At 29.6% G+C, this 16,240-nt stretch overlaps 1 protein-coding gene across 1 annotated transcript in view; it reads left to right on the top strand.

Moving 5' to 3' along the window:
- Window positions 1–16,240, top strand: part of LOC113386307 (heterogeneous nuclear ribonucleoprotein L-like) — a 295,967-nt gene that overhangs the window by 218,740 nt on the left and 60,987 nt on the right. The gene's annotated exons all lie outside the window — the stretch shown is intronic.

Genomic DNA, 16,240 nt, shown 5'->3' with positions numbered 1-16,240 from the left:
GTGAAAATAAGTTTTTTAAGTTTAATAACAAGATTTAAAATTTTTTATATTCTCATTTTCAGCAGCAATCAGAACCTTGTCCCCTTGATTATTTTATCATTAAAATGTATCCAATATTGATAACATATTATTTTTATTAGTCACAGCAATTTCCGGGAAGGGCTATTTTCACCCGGATACATATTTTAGATCTATATTTCCAAGTAAAAAAAATGGATATCGCTATTGCTCGATATTCAGGGATTAAATTTGGGTCCAGATTTGAAACCAGATTTTTATACGTACCAAAGTTCAAGTGGTGGATTTGTCTTTTTAAGTCCTTTTGCAAGTCACCCAAAAGATTTTGGGCAAATTTATTGGGATTGGACGTGTCAGTCTCTCTTGGTATATTATTACAGTAATACCCCACTTAACGTGGGTCTATCAAAGTAGAGCGTAATGCGAAACAGCGCTAAACGATGATGTTTACAGGAATTTATTGGGGTTAGGGAAAGATGGCTAAAAGATTGGTTGAGCAGTAAATATGAAAAGTTAGTTTTTTTAATAAAACTAAATCCAAATATTTATTTTTTAAAGTCCATATAAAAACCAAACCATTATTTCTTGCACAAATAAAAAGAAAATATAAATAACACGAAGATTCTTGAAAAACAAATGAAATTCTAAATCAGAAATATAGTTAGCCTTCCAGATTTTCAGTGTTCTGCTTTTTGTGACAAAAGTATCTAACGTTTTGCTTGCATTTTTATTTCGCGTTGTTCTCTTGAAAGTTCTTCATAAACGAAAAGAGCACCTCTAACCACGCCTAAACTTTTGAGTTCTTGTCAAAATTCAGATTTTCCATCAATGAGTTGATTCATGATTTCAGTTATAGTAGGCAAACTCCTTTTTACAAACACCATCGAAAGTTTTTTTTTGCTCTTCCTATGAATCACTGCCGTCAACATTTTTGTTATTTTCTTGTTCAGTTAATTCCTTAACATCACTATTAGAAAAACTGCGCTGCTTTTCGAATTATTTCTTCGACATCTTTTACATGGGTTGAAAGAAAAGAGCTCTAAACCGAAACAGTGCTAAACGATACAGCGTTAAGCGGGGTATTACTGAATTTACATGTAATTATTTCCACCTGTATGATATTTTTATTTATATAATCAGTCTTAAAAAATCTTAGGGCACACTGCCTCAATTGCCATAACCATTTTATTTCCATTTCACCATTGTCTTGCCAACAACTTGAGTTCCATCGCGTTTCTTCCGCTATAATTTATGCTCTGTGTCGAGGTATAATTGCGTATGAAAATAATATGTATATCTGCATCTATTGTAGGTGAATATCATTCTATTGCGTGGCTTTTATATAATTGCTTTGTAAACACGAGAAGTCGTACTGTAAATGTAACTTCACATTGGAAAACGATGATTCAAAAGATTACTTCCAACTAAATTTCATACGTTATGTAAAGGAACAAAATTCGTTATAGTGGTTGATTACACAGGCCAACAAAAAAAAGTTTTTTTTTTGGTGCCTCAAATGTTAGAGCTGATTCTTATAGTATTTTTTGCGCTGATTTCAAATCTGCAAACCATTTTTTTGTATCAGCTCTAGTTTTTGAGATACAAAGAAGTTGCCGAAACCAGGTCCATTCGAGGTCGTCACGGAAAAGAACTTTTCACAGTGTCAACTAATGTCCCAACTAAGGCCGAATGGGTCTTGTAAGTTTGTATGTACGAGTAGTCATATCTCATTAAAATAACATTCGGAATTGTATTACTCTTTTGTACTTTCGTTCCTTATATTAGGTGCGCAACTAAGTTCTCGCTGTTTGTCAGTATATGGCTCTATCAGTAAGGGTTGGTCGATTTTGACAAATCCAAAACGTCTTGAAGCAAGCTTAGAGTAAGTAAACAAACTGCTGCGACACATAATTGATTTCGTTTTTGCATTATATACTTCTGGTTAAGTGAATATGTCCAATTTTATGCCAAACAATCGTTATTTGCGAGGAGTGTTGATTTTCGTCTTCTTTTCAAAAAAAACGGGAATTTAAGTGCATCGAGACCTACAGAAATGTTGCTCTGAGCGAAACAACATGCCGTGAAGGGTTTTGTCGCTTCAAAAATGGTGATTTTAATGTTGACGACCACCCTCGTGAAAGAAGGCCAAAACCTTCAAAAACGCTAAATTGAAGGCCTTGAAGTTCGAAGAGGATTCGTGCCAAACTCAAAAAGATCTTGCTTTAGAATTAGGAGTTACCCATCAAATCATTTCCAAGCTATAGCATGCGTCGGGGATGATTTAGAAGCAAGAAACTTCGGTTTCTTGTGAGTTGAAGCCAAGAGACGTCGAGCGTCATTTTTTCGCCTGTAAACAACTGCTCCAGCGGCGAGAAAAGAAGAGGTTCTTCATCACATCGTGACAGGTGATAAAAAATGAATACATTACAGCAATCCAAAGACGAGAAAATCTCGGTTTGGCCGAATATTCACTGCGAAGGTTATGCTCTACATATGGTGGGACCAGGTCGGTGTTATTTGTTATGAGCTGTTGAAACCGAGTGAAACCATCACTGGAGAACTGTATCGAACTCAATTGATGCATTTTTTTATAATAAAGTTACATTTTCATCGAAAAAACAGCGAGAACTTAGTTGCGCACCTAATATCGTAAAATATATCATATATATCGTATCTTGAAAACTAAAGCTCATAGAAAAAAACCAATGTCATTTTTGAAATCAGCGCCCCAAATATACTTAAAAACAGCATTAAAATCGTTTGCACCATTTTCTTTGTTGACCTGTGTTATTTTTAATTTATGGTTCAAGTTTTTTTTACTGCAGTATTACTTCATTTAATCAATATTAAATTTACAGTTATTGTCTTCATAAAAAAATCTTGCCAGTATATATATTACATGTTATTAGATGATAAGAATAATTAATTACTTTGTTCCCTTATATTTATGGCCGTTTTCAACAGCCCAGTCATGCAAACGATACGGCCGTTTATTTATACCAATATATAAACCGTTGCTCCCAAATAACATTTATCAACTTTTTTTTATTATTGCCTATAATTTAATTTTTCCATGCATCAACTCACCGAATTTATCAACGTGTAACGCGAATTCCACGTTTTGTTCCGAGTCATGTTGTATATAGTAAAATCATTGATCTGTAGCTATCGAAAGAAAATTTAATATTTAGAAATTGAATATGTGTTTGATGGAGTAGAAGCAGTCCAATATGTATAATGTTATTGATTTTTATTATATTATTATTAACCTGGGCGTATATGAAAGGGTAAACTATGATCTTCACATCATAACTTATTAAGTTATGGTTTCAACACCGAATTCCGAGTTTTCTAAATTTTTAATTGCAACGATTTTTTGCGAAATTATTCACCAAATTTGCATGAACTAAAATTTGTTTTAACCATATTAAACAGAAATTACTGACGAATTGTCGATTTGGTAAATTAATTCTGGATTAGTTTTAACGTTCATGATTTTATCAGCATTTATATCACTTTTGTAATGAGAAGTTGCAATTTGTCTAATTGTATCATATAATATAATTCTATTATTTATTTTATATTTATTATTATGGTTTTAGATTTAACAACAAACAGTAGGCCGACCTCGCTTTTATTATAATTGACAAAACCAATTCATAATAGAAGGGATACATATTTTACTCGTTAAACAATCTCTTGTCCTATTTTCTTAATTATGCCTTAGATAATTTTTTTATAATATACATATTTACATTCCATTTATATAAAAAATAATATTAAAATGACCGGCTTTGAAAAAATCAAATGCATCTACAAATTATATAAAAAATGGCTTAATATAGATCTGTCACAACTGTCGAGCATATAAGATTGAGTTATAATAAATGAGATGGGCATTTTATTTAAAAGTTATTACTTTAAAAAATAATTTTGCTTTAAATTTGAATAAAAAATATATAATAATTGATATTTATATGATAATGTTGTGAATTTTATACTTTTCCTAAAATGTCCATCTCCATAACCCGAGGCATCATTATAAGTGCCTAGCCGAGTCGCCTTGTTGCCTGTCGTTAACCAAAATACTAAAGACATCGTGCAATTTATAATATTATATAATTAATATATAATGTATAATTTGTAATATTTTATATATATAAAAAATAAAAACATCGCACAGATCACACAGACAAACATTTCCATGCACGCCCCACAAAGCTCTATATATTCTTTCTATATATATTTACTTTAAAATACTATGTGAAAACTGTTCAACTACTGTTGCTAAATTGATACCAACATTTGAAGAAGATTATTAGACAAGAAAGGAACTGAGAGCAGGTATTGTAATTTTGTATCAAAATATACATATATGAAGTTTTATCACATTTTTAATACACACATGATGTATGTGGAGTGAATGGTGGAAATATGTGAGATTTATGTGGAAAATAAACTTTTAGGTATAATTGCAACCTTTTAGAAATTAATATATATTTATTTTTATTATTTTTTTATTTAGTTTTCATATAGTATAGTGTTATTTCGTTGCGGAAAGTCGAGGAAAATTTTATTCCCTTAATGCATTATTTTAAATATTAATAAGAACGAATTGGGAAGCTAAAGACGTTATTTATTCATGACAATTGCAAGATCCGAAAGAGTTTCCTAAATGAACACTCAGATAAAATTCAATTATGTGGAAAACTTCCAAAGTGTTGAAATTAAACAGTGATTGTATAGGGATTTACCCAATTTGATCTTAACTTTTTCTTGGTTTTTCATCAGTTAAAGTTAAATTATTAGCATAGAGAATTATTTATAAGGGTTTTTGTCATTCTTCGCACTATTTTTTAACTAAAAATAAGTTACAAAGTTTTTGAATTTGCTAATCTTTCTCCCCAGATAAATTCGCAGTACTAATGAATTAGAATTAATTTATTTTGGCTCCTCAATTTCTTTGATTTAAGATTATTTGTGTAGATAGACACAAATATTTTTATACAATGAGCCTGAGACATAAATATTTATTATTATTGATTAAATAATTCATATCTCCTATCGTTAACGGCTTTATATAATGATAAAATCCTATAATGCAATTTGATTTCAAATTCCAATCATATTGATAATATTCAATAAGAACCCATCATCTATCAATAATGCTCATTCATCGAGTAATGTTTTGATATACGATTTTCTTTGTGTCTTCATATATGAAAAAGGAATTAAATGAAATTCTAATGAAGATATCAAGGATGAATGGAAACCAATTATTGTTCTTATGACTTTCTTTATAAAAGTCTAATGAGCTAGTAACGCGAGAAAAGCTTTTAAAGTTAATAGTTAACAAGATAAGTTGAGGAATTTTAATCTATCAATAAGATAAAGTGAATTGGAAACCACTAGACTTTTACTTATAAATTGTTGGATTGAAAATTTTACTCAAGTTTATTTCGGATCTGGTGAATTTAATCCAACTTTACCTAAGAAATAACAGATAAAAACAAAAACTTCTGTGTTTGTAATTGAAGTACGAGCCACCAATATAATATTGAGAAATAATTTTTATAAAATAATACAAATTATAATAAAACCATTCTGAAAATTCTTAATCAATAAAAAGTTCAAAAGTTTGCCTTAAAACATCTATCTAAAATTCATTGTTTCCTTTATCAGTGATTGATTTCATTCGATTGACCTATATAATAATTTTTTCCAATAATTATTCATTCTACCGCACTATTATCATTATTAATGTAAATATTCCTACATAATGTAATTTGTGTACTTGTCCGAAAAATAATGTTTTGAAGCGCACATCTATTAAATAATTATATTATTTATTCATTGAATTGCGTATTTATAACATTAAAACCGCATCTATTTGATAACAATCCATTGCCAAACTGGTTGATTGCATATTAAAGCTTGAATTATATAATATTTGATGGAATGATACTAGGTGAATTATTAATTAGAGTAACCAGTAAATGGAATTAAATAATAGATGAATCAATGTTTGATTTTATGAACTTATTGGTATTTGAAAAAAAAAGAAATAATTATGATTTTAAGATTTTGATATTGCTGGTGAATTTGGTACAATATATTACTATCAAAGTAAACTAGAGATCGAATTAGCATAAATGAGAATGACCTGCCGTAATATTTAGTTTTGTTAACAAATATTTTGTAACACATCTTTTTATAGTTGAAAATAATTAATTACAAATATTTGATTTATTTTTCATTAGATGTTTATTTGAATCATTTGTAGTGATCAATATATCATAAATGTAGATGTAAAATATCATCTTATTATTTGCACAAAATGTAACGTACTTGATTATATCAGAATTTCCATTAACAGTTCAATTTTTTGTTCCATAAAATTCGTTGATGATTAAATTAAAACTTACTGATTAAATTAGTATTTTTGTCAATTGTTCCATTTTTTTTTAAATCGCACCAAAACTGCTTCTTAAATAATGGAACTGAGCTTCACGGTGCTCAACAAATGAAAATTTTATGTTAAAATAATTTATTTTTTATAATAATAATAAATCATTAAATTATTAAATTAAAGTTCAAAAGGGAAATTTACATCACTTTATGCTTGCTCAATTTATCACTATTCATCAAGCATTGGAACTTCAATATATTGCACATATTGAAATAAATTGAATGTAACTAAATATTAATTAATGCTTTATGTTCCATTGTTTTATGTGATGGCAGTATATATATATATATATATATATATATATATATATATATATATATTTGGAGCAATTACTCGCTTCGTTACCTATTATTTGAAACATTGAACATGCAGAAACTGTACCAGACACCAGGTGTTTAGTGCGCTTAAACCTAAATGACAGTTACGTGTACTTGCGAATGTTCTATGTGGCGAATACGGTTAATGAAATTTGCACATTTCAATAATTTTCTATGATATTTCACCTCTCTAGTGGACACCAAACGAAGGTATCTAGTATTTTACTCTAAATTTTCATTTTACGCTATGTTATTTCACGGTATCTCTTTGCTATTATACTCTTACTATTGACTTTTTTTAAAGAAATCGAGTTGATCTGAATTCAATTCCTAATGTATCTCAATTATAAATATCATTTGTAAAAGGTTTGTCATCATCATCACAAAAACAAGCAAATTATATTTTTTATACTATTTTAAATAGGAGGCCAAAGATGTAGCCACCACCTTATTCTTACGACGTTTTGCTATCCGGGGATGAGCAAAAATGTTTCATTAATACCAGTAAATGTATTTTTTTCGTTGGTAGTTTTTTTTTTGGTTGATGATTCCTACCCCTGAGGGAGCGTACATTAATCACGTGATCGATTTTTTAATTTTTGAATTTTTGGACCTCTCTCCTTCCCCTTGGTAGTATTCAAAATTACCACCCTCTTCCTCCAAACATCAAGTACATGAGTCACAGGAATTTTTTTTTAATTTTTTGTATTTTATTTTCAAAAAACGTTTGGATTTTTTTTTTAAATTCAGATGAAAAATAAATACACGTGATATTTTACTATGCCCCTTCCTCTAAAAAGCTTACGTGATTAATGGACTCCTCCTTATATGTAAAAATGCAGCTTCATATTATGTTAGATACGCTAAACCTCGAAAACGGCTGAACCGATTTGGCCACTTTGTTTTAGTCTTGAAATATTTTTTGTTTTAAACCCACGTCAGTTTAAATTTAAATTCAAACCATTTTAAATTTAAAAATGCTCTTTGAAAAGCGTATAATTTAAAATGGCACAATGGCTGGGTTATGCGTCAAATGTCAAATGTTTTTTAACAATTTGAAAGGGGTTGTTATTAGGGTTATTTTCAATGTTGGTTATTCTTTCAATTTAATCTAATTAGAATTCAAGCTCATCAGTTACCAGAATTCACTACGAAACTCCTTAATAGCAGAGAACTATTGAGTTGTTCTTCCAACATGTCCTTTTAGTATACAATGTCCTTTTAAGGCTGACAATTGTAAATTTATCAAATTTATTGAATGTCCTTAGGGATCGTTCAAGTATTACGTAAGCAGATTTATTACAATTATTTACCCCCCCATCCCCCTTGTCAGCAAAAGTAAGTAAAGCTCTTAGCTCAAAATCAGCAAATCAATAACACCCCCGCCATCCTATAGTGCTTACGTAATACTTGAACGGCCCCTTAGCAGTTGTAAATAAAATAGAGAATAAAAAAAAATTAAGTGTAAACTTTTTCCAAATGTTAGTATGAAAATGCAACTTTTGACTTCGATAAATATGAAAAAAAGTGGAGTTGCATATTTTCCGTCTAGACGCCGTCTAAGACCTGCTAATCTGGTAGAAGCCGACCACAAGGCAATTTCGAAACGAAAGGCACGCGACTAATGCGGCGCGGTTTGCTTTTGACTATACCGAGCACGTGTCTGAAACTATAAACGTCAGTTCATGATGTTTTACAAAACCGGGTCATATTCACACCTTTTATCGAATGTCTATCTTAACTGGTTGTAAAGAAATAAACACACACTTTAATAATGGATATTAATTGGGAATGATACTGATTAGTTTTAGGTGAAAATCTACTGAGCCGTTTTCTTGTAATTAACTGTTGAAAAAAAATTTAAGCCGATTTTTATGGAACTTTTTTTGGCGATATATATCATGGTCTTATAGAACTTACTGAAATATTACGGCCTTACGACAAGTAGTTTAATTTAAAAAATTTATCAAAGTTTGAGAAAATGACTAGTTTTTTTTTGACGTTTGTTAAAATTAAAATTAGGCGATTTACTTGGTATAAAGATAGAGTACTTGGTCTTAATGAACATACTAAACCTTTAAAGTCCTGCGGAAACTGATTCAATTATAAAAATTGTTGATTTTTTAAAATTTGCTTTTAAAAAATACTCCGAGTTAACGTGTTCGTTCGTTTTCAATTATGTGTAGTAAATCCACTCGGAATACTTTTAATCACTCGTAAATTAATTTATTGTTTATTAATTAAATCGATTATTTACCCATTTCGGGAAGTTTATGTATTTTGCCTCAAGGCAAAATACCAATACCAACTAGTTTTATATTTTTTATCATTCTATATATTATATTTATTTTCTTATAAATCAAGAAATGTATTCCGAAACGTAGTCACTAACAAGGAGAACATAAGATTAACTCTTCTAGGATTTCGATGAAACTTTGCATAGTGATAGAGTTGATAGTCAAATCGAACTGTTTAAAATATTATAGGCCTATGAGAAGCAGTTGAATTATAAAAAATAATTGAAATTATCGAAAATAAATCGTGCGCAATGCATACCTTGTAAGAACGCTCAATTCTAGTCTGGAAATAAGAAACCGTTTAATAATTCCATTGTAGTAAATTTAAGATGAAAAAACAATTTGGATACGTCGACTATGATTTTTTATATGTACTGTAAATTTTCATATAAATTGAAAAAGAATCTAAAATGAAATTGTTATAAAAAGGAAAATCAATCATATTTTACATACGATATAAAGCAAAAATATGAACTACCGAGAATTCTAAAAAATGATCATAAGAAACAATCGTTTTTTTTTTATCTCCCGTAGTAAATGAAATACAGTATAACATTTTACGATTTCTTACTGTTAACGCGTCATTGCCAACCCTGGTATAATAATTATATTTTATTATCTCCATGCAGGATAGCGACAATAAACCCTCATTCATCCCTTTCATTGTTACGCGTCCTGTCGCAAAATCAGTAATCCATTTTTCCTAGAATTTTATCACCTGTCCCTGACTACATCATACAATCATCCTTATATTTCCAAGAAATTCGCACTACCTGTATCCAGTTTAAATTCTTCGTATCATGCAATTTATCAACCAATACCTGTTCGGTTGATAAATGTAATAACCACTGATTGGTTCCAAAATTGTAATGGGGTGTCCTTAACTCCACAAAATGGGCCAATCAGAAAAATATATAAAATTATAAAATCTACATAATTTAGTATCAACTTAAATTTCATACAGTTAAGAGCAGTCGTAAATCAACACTCAAAACTATAACATGTAATTCAAACATCAACTATCTAATCATCTATAAGTCTTAATATTCTTTAAATATATAATAATCAAACAGTTATTCAACATCTTTTAATTTTATTCAAACGGTCTGATATAGCCAACAACTAAATATATCTGGTCCTTCGGCAAAGTGCAAGTGTTCAATAGAGTTCGGCAGCATCCAGATAGATCACGAACTTCTTAAACACTTTGAACCTATCTCAACAAATACTTATTTGGCCATTTAAACAGAATGGTCATTTTAATAAACATTTTTTGGTCCTTCGAGCCGGATTAACCAGTGAAAGTGAAAGAAACAATCTAAATCTAAAACTTAGTGCATAGTGTATTATTTAAATCTTCATCTTCTAGCGTGATACACTGCATCGCATATTAAGTTAAAAACCTTTATCTAAAATCTAAAATCTAAAACTTAGTGCACAGTGTATTATTTAAATCTTCATCTTCTAGTGTAATACATTGCATCGCATATTAAGTTAAAAACCTTTATCTAAAATCTAAAATCTAAAACTCATAGTGCACAGTGTAATTAGTTAAATCATCTTTTAACATAATGCACTGCATCGCATGAATATTAATCTAAAATCTAAAATCTAAAACTTATAGTGCACAGTGTAATTAGTTAAATCATCTTTTAACATAATGCATTGCATCGCATGAATATTAATCTAAAATCTAAAACTTATAGTGCACAGTGAAATTAGTTAAATCATCTTTTAACATAATACATTGCATCGCATGAACATTAATCTAAAATCTAAAACTTATAGTGCACAGTGTAATTAGTTAAATCATCTTTTAACATAATACATTGCATCGCATGAACGTTAATCTAAAATCAAATTTAAACAACGATTATATCAACAACAATTCAAACAATTAAATCAAACTAACATCAACATTAACAATAAATCTCAGTGTAAGTGCATTGTGTATTATCGTGAAACAACAAGAAGCAGCATAATTATAGCACAATAAAGCTGCAGCACATTTTCAAGGAAACAACAGCTGAATCCAAATCAGCTCAAGAGGAACAATTGCGGACACATGACGCGACAACACAAAGGTCAGTCTAATTTAAGCACTCCTTTTTCTTAATCCTTCCTATTCATTATCTTTACCTATCGTTATTTGAATTTTGCGTAGTAGATCTGTGTTAATATGGATTCTTTAGAAAATTTAAATATCAAAAAAGAGTTTATGAAATTTCGTTTGACGCAAATCCATAGCTTTTGTAAAAGAATAAGAGAAAATGAGAGTAGCAAGTTAGATATATCAGAGCTTAAACAAATATTAGAAATACTAAAACCTTCTTTAGATACTTTTCAAGAAATATTAATTCAAATTGCAAATCATTTTGATGACGAAGAGTACATTGACTTTTGATAGATACAGAATTTTACGATTTCAATGATACTTATACTAAATGCTGTGTAATTTTAATAACAATTATTAAAACATTCAAAACAGATCCTAGCTCAAATAGTGGCCTTGGTGACAAATCATATCAAACAAACAATAATAAATTTGCAGTAATTAATTTACCTCATTTCGACGGTACAGATATTAACTGGTTACATTTCTATAATTCATTCTATACAATTCATATTGACCCAAATATTAGCAATTCTCAAAAATATTCTTACCTAAAATCTTGCTTGAAAGGCGAAGCAGGTAACATAATCGATTCTTTACCTGCTACCGCGACAACTACATAAATGTTTGGGAATTGCTAAAATCGCGGTACGAAAGTAAACCATTATAGTAAACATTACACAAAAACTTAAACAACTATATTTCGATTCCATCTGAATCAATAACTCTCAATGAATCTAATAATAATAAATCTAAAAACGTTGTGCATCCTGAAACTATAAACGTCATTAAATCAGATACGGCAAAAAGAGGAACTACGTCGGTACTATTATTAGATTCTAATAATCAAATAATAAATCAATTAACAAATGAGAATATTACTCAATATCAAAAAAGCAATGTTATTAAAAACGTCTTCTGTAATCATAACTTATCAACTAAAGCTAATACGACAGAAGAACTAGTTTTAAATAAACAAAATCTAACAATTAACTTAAATCAAGCTAATTATAACGCTGAACATCTTGAACCTAAAAACAACATTAAATCAATTACGGTAATAAGAGACACTACCTCAGCACCATTATTAAATTCAATAATCAAATAAAACAAGTAACAAATAAGAATCTTACTCAAAATCCAAAAAACGATGCTATTAAAAACATCTTCTGTGACGTTGACTTATCACTAAAGTCAATGCAACAGAAAAACTTATTTTAAATAAACAAAATCTAACTACTAAACATAATCAAGCAAAGTACAACGTAAATTATTCTAATGCTAACTATCAAAATCTTTTAAACAATCAGAATACTTGGCTTAATATCGGCGATAAAACAATTACAACTTTAGCCAAGACAGGGTTTGAATTTAATTCTAAAAATATCACTATAAATCAAACAATTAATAAAAAATCAATCTTAGCTGCAACAGTGCAAATATTCAATCTTATGATATTAAGAGATCGCCATAACTTTGTCCATAAAAAGTATAAAGCATATACATATTGGTTTGTGTGTTTTGTCACCAAAGCTATCGACATCGAAGTAATATACGATTTGATCGCGGAATCTTTTATATCAGCTTTAAAACAATTTACCGCAAACTCTAGCAAATCTCGCGAATCATTAACACAGATTGAAACAATATTAAATTTTAGACTATTATCTTTACAAGGTTCCAATCCAAATAATTACAATCCTTCAAACCCATATCATTTCCTAATTGACAAACCAACATCAATCCTAAATCCTTGCGTGCTTGAAATCTCTGACAATATGCTATCAACTTCATCAGAGAACAAGGCAACATCATCAGAAGCGGTTGCGCAAGAAAACGCACAAAAACGCATCAAAACTTATTGTAAGCTAAATTCGGTAGTATGGTACTACTCCTCGATTAAATTCTAAAACCACTACGACCGCGATTAGGCATTATCACAAATCTGCACCCTAAGGACGGCATCATCATTCGAGTGGTAAAAGCAAAATTAAACAAAGACATTGTAAAATCTAATAACTAACTTTTGTGTGATTACATTGTGAAACAGTGAAAATGATCAATATTAAACATAAAAAACAATTTGTGTATTACCGAATAATCAAAAACTATCTGAAACATTAAATAATTATAGTGTGGTGAAGTGTCAATTATCAATAATCATGCGAAACATTTAGGCATTTTAACGACTCTAGTGAAGTGTCAGTACAATCATTTTGAACATTTGGACAATTTTAAAGACTCTAGTAAAGTGTCCGTGAATAATCTAACATTATATCCATTATCATTATCATTAATCAATCTATTACCAATATTATCATCACATGTCATGTGCTATCTATAAACTTTCAAAACATTAACATTGTTATAAGCAATGGCATAAAACTATGATTAAGCAACGTTAAAAAATATTCATAATTAATTCCTCATAATTTTTTAAGTCCGGGGGCATGTTAACGCGTCATTGCCAACCCTGGTATAATAATTATATTTTATTATCTCCATGCAGGATAGCGACAATAAACCCTCATTCATCCCTTTCATTGTTACGCGTCCTGTCGCAAAATCAGTAATCCATTTTTCCTAGAATTTTTATCACCTGTCCCTGACTACATCATACAATCATCCTTATATTTCCAAGAAATTCGCACTACCTGTATCCAGTTTAAATTCTTCGTATCATGCAATTTATCAACCAATACCTGTTCGGTTGATAAATGTAATAACCACTGATTGGTTCCAAAATTGTAATGGGGTGTCCTTAACTCCACAAAATGGGCCAATCAGAAAAATATATAAAATTATAAAATCTACATAATTTAGTATCAACTTAAATTTCATACAGTTAAGAGCAGTCGTAAATCAACACTCAAAACTATAACATGTAATTCAAACATCAACTATCTAATCATCTATAAGTCTTAATATTCTTTAAATATATAATAATCAAACAGTTATTCAACATCTTTTATTTTTATTCAAACGGTCTGATATAGCCAACAACTAAATATATCTGGTCCTTCGGCAAAGTGCAAGTGTTCAATAGAGTTCGGCAGCATCCAGATAGATCACGAACTTCTTAAACACTTTGAACCTATCTCAACAAATACTTATTTGGCCATTTAAACAGAATGGTCATTTTACTAAACACTTACCATAATCGTGGTCCATCAAACCCAATTTTATACCTTGTTTTTACGATCGTTTGTGTATAAAAGCGAGTTTTTGAAAAGCGATCTATTTTGGCCAATAAAACTTACAATATTCTGAATAATACGGACTTCCATTTATTCAAATTCAAAGGCTCTATGGAATTTGTGATAATAAAAACTGACATTTCTTCACAAAAAGCACTTACCTAGCAATTGTGAAGGGGCAGCTTTTTTGTACACAAACGTTGCGCCGCGCCGTCTGGGAGAGCTTTTGAAAACTTTATCGATGATAAAGAGAGAGCTGGGATGGTGGATAAAATGATAATAATAACTAGCTGTAAGTGGAATTCTGTCTTAAGGCAATTAGGGCATCGCGCCTTAAGGCAAATTGCTGGAACTTCCCGTACCAAAAATTATTATTTTTAAACGATTAACATTTTTGAAAAAATTTTACTTCAAAAAAATAGATTTTTGAGAAACTATAAATTTGACAAAAAAATACTTTTTTTTGAAAAAAAATTTTTTTTATTTGAAAAAAAAATTTTTTTTGAAAAAAAAAAATTTTTAAAACAAAAAAATTTTTTGAAAAAAAAATGTTTTCTTCGTTTTGACATAGTTTGGAAATTCTGAACTTTTTTTCAAAGCAGTCGCACTGCTTGAACTGCATAGAGACGAAATGTCGAAGCTCGCAAGTGCTGCGTCGCCGTCTAACGCATAAACATTGGTACGGAACCCATAGAAATGTAAAAAAAAATTATACTTATTGTTAAAATCTCTATAAAATATCTGATAATTTGATATGCATATGTCTAATGATCATTTTTAACCGCCGAATGGCATTTTTTTTTACTTTTTTTATTAGATCTCCGAAACCGCTAGACCTGCCTTCATGAAAATTTGATCAATTCTACATCTTGTCAATACAAGTAAAATGTTTTTTGAATTATTCAAATCGGACGCTCCGTTCTCTTAAAAACGAAGGTACCATTTTTGGCACTTTTTGCCCCGTATCTTCGGAACGGCTAAACCTGCCTTTGCCAAAAACTAATCAGCACGTCTTCTTATCAATACGAATCGAATGTTTTTTGAATTATTCAAATCGGTTGATCCGTGTTCCCGAAATCGTCGACGAAAATTTGTATCCGCACATACATACACACACGTACATACATACATACATACATACATACATACATACATACATACATACATACATACATACATACATACATACATACATACATACATACATACATACATACACACACACACACACACACACACACACATACATCCATTTTTTCTAAGGTATGCCAAAATGTTCAGAAACCTCTGAAACGTAAAGATATATAAAAATTTTCATTTTCGATTTTTTTGCGATTACTATAACTTGCCCTACGGGAAGTTAATAAATATAATTTAAATAACAAATGATAATGCAAATATATCATGTGAGAAATTTATTTAGTTAATTTTATATTTTGCAATTATTTCTTGTTAAGCAGTATTTTATATACCCTTATTACATATTTCTGAGCAGCATTTCATTTATTAAAGAAAATTTCTCTATTTTGTAATCGATATTGCCAATTCTCTCTTAACATTTAATTTTCGTTGGCATAATGAAAAATAGTTTTATGTGTGTTTAATTTTTTTTTTTGAAAATTCAAGATTTGATATTTGTTATTTTCGATTTCCATTTTCAATTTAATTGGTGTCAAATTTACAGAATGATGTTGAAATGAAGAGTGATTTCATTCCTCAGTCTTTTTTATTTTTGCCCATCTTTTTCCTCCACTGGCTCTTTATCTATAACCAGAGAAAATAAATGAACGTGTGTACACTTTGGAGCTTTCCAGAACTCGACAGTGACG

This window comes from Ctenocephalides felis, unplaced genomic scaffold, assembly GCF_003426905.1.
Source record: "Ctenocephalides felis isolate EL2017-DRISC unplaced genomic scaffold, ASM342690v1 CF-g0.4_SCAFFOLD_03571, whole genome shotgun sequence".
NCBI lineage: Eukaryota > Metazoa > Arthropoda > Insecta > Siphonaptera > Pulicidae > Ctenocephalides > Ctenocephalides felis.
Note: the sequence above shows the minus strand (reverse complement) of the source record. Positions and strands in the feature narration are given on the sequence as shown.